This window comes from Bos grunniens, chromosome 12 (genome assembly GCF_055505025.1).
Source record: "Bos grunniens cultivar Pamir isolate PY7600 chromosome 12, Bosgru_T2T1.0, whole genome shotgun sequence".
Taxonomy (NCBI): Eukaryota; Metazoa; Chordata; class Mammalia; order Artiodactyla; family Bovidae; genus Bos; species Bos grunniens.
In genome coordinates, this window is record NC_141176.1 from 57,805,664 (window position 1) to 57,807,742 (window position 2,079).

Below are 2,079 nucleotides of genomic sequence, written 5' to 3' on the forward strand. Positions count from 1 at the left end.
ACTAGGGATTCGACCCACACCCGTTGCATTGGAAAGTGAATTTTTAACCACTGGACCACGATAGAAGTCCCTCCATTATTGTTTTGATAGCTATATTGTTGTTGTTGTTGTTGATTTAGTTGCTAAGTCTTATCTGATTCTTTTGGGATCCCATGGGCTGTTGCCTGCCAGCTCCTCTGTCCATGGAATTTCCCAGGTAAAAATACTGGAATGGGTTGCATTTCCTTCTCCAGGGGATCTTCCTGACCTAAGGATCAAACCCATGTCTTCTGCACTGGCAGGAAGATTCTTTACCACTGAACCACTGGAGCTTCCTGTTGCTTTTCAATTTGTAATAAACAATCTCACACTTGATTCTTGATGAAAAACAAAATGCATATATAAAAATGGTGCATTGACCTTCAGCCTTAAATGATACTAAGACAATATCATATTATAAATTGAAGAAGCTCAGTTTAAAAAAATGACTTAAGATAGAAGTTTGATCAATGTTGGGAGGAAAATTTTGCCTCTACCCCATTAGGTTTGACTGATTAGGGACCTGGAAAATAATTAACAGAAGTCTGATTTGTTGTTCAGTCATTAAGTCGTATCTGAATCTTTGAGACCTCATGGACGGCAGCAAGCTATGCTTCCCTGTCCTTCACTATCTCTCAAAGTCTGTGGTTTGATTAAAGTCTGACTAAAGGTGGTCAAAGAAGTTAAGTGTATTCATATACAGGTGCATTTGAAGGTGCACAAAAGAAGTGGCTCTCTGGATAGCTGCTGCTGCTGCTGCTGCTGCTGCTGCGTCACTTCAGATGTGTCCGACTCTGTTGGACCACATAGACGGCAGTCCACCAGGCTCCCCCAACCCTGGGATTCTCCAGGCAAGAATACTGGAGTGGGTTGCCATTTCCTTCTCCAATGCATGAAAGTAAAAAGTGAAAGTGAAGTCGCTCAGTCGTGTCCAACTCTTCGCGACCCCATGGACTGCAGCCTACCAGGCTCCTCCATCCATGGGATTTGCCAGGCAAGAGTACTGGAGTGGGGTGCCATTGCCTTCTCTGTCTGGATAGCTAGAGATAGCTAAAGATATGGATTTATATGAGTTCACCACACATATTCTGGAAGTAGTCAATGCACACAAGATGCTGAGCAAGTCGAACAGCCAGCCTTCAGCAGGGAAAGCACCTATCAGCAATCCAGGAATGGGTGAAGCTGGGGACTTCGGTGGGAATAACTTCATACCAGCAAATGGCCTCACTGTGGCTGAGAACCAGGTGCTGAATTTGATCAAGGCTTGCCTAAGACCTGAAGGATTGAACTTTCAGGATCTCAAGAACCAACTCCAACACATGTCCGTAGCCTCAGTCAAGCTAGCTGTGGATTTTCTAAGCAACGAGGGACACATCTATTCCACCGTGGATGATGATCATTTTAAATCCACAGACGCAGAATAACTGGATCTAATTGGGTACCCGAGATATTTTCCAGTTGGACCGTTTTTTGCAGCCTCTTGTCTCCAGCTGTGTATATAATTGGCGAGTTGACTTCTAGGAAGATTTCATCTATAAAAGATCTCAACTGACATCATTTGAAACTTACTACTACTTATCTGTGTTTTTGATGGACTTCCCTGGTAGCTCAGACGGTAAAGCGTCTGCCTACAATGTGGGAGACCTGCGTTCGATCCCTGGGTCAGGAAGATCCCCTGGAGAAGGAAACGGCAACCCACTCCAGTATTCATGCCTGGAAAATCCCATGGACCGAGGAGCCTAGTGGGCTACAATCATGGGGTCGCAAAGAGTCAGACACGACTGAGTGACTTCTGTGTGTGTGTGTGTGTGTGTGTGTGTGGCTTTATATACCCAATATCTTTCCTTTATATATTAATACTATAGGATATAGCTCTAAAACCACAAATACATGGCATATATATATGTTGTTTAGTCACTAAGCATGTCTGACTCTGTGCGACCCTATGGACTGTCGCCCGCCAGGCTCCTCTGTCCATGGGATTCTCTAGGCAAGAGTACTGGAGTGGGTTGCCATGCCCTCCTCCAGGGGATCTTCCTGGCCTAGGGGTCAAACCCTGTC

General features: G+C 44.9%; 1 pseudogene; it reads left to right on the plus strand.

Annotated features, from left to right (window-relative positions):
* The first annotated feature begins 1,076 nt into the window (after positions 1-1,076).
* On the plus strand, positions 1,077-1,442 carry LOC147361805 (replication protein A 32 kDa subunit pseudogene; annotated as a pseudogene).
* Positions 1,443-2,079: the final 637 nt, after the last annotated feature.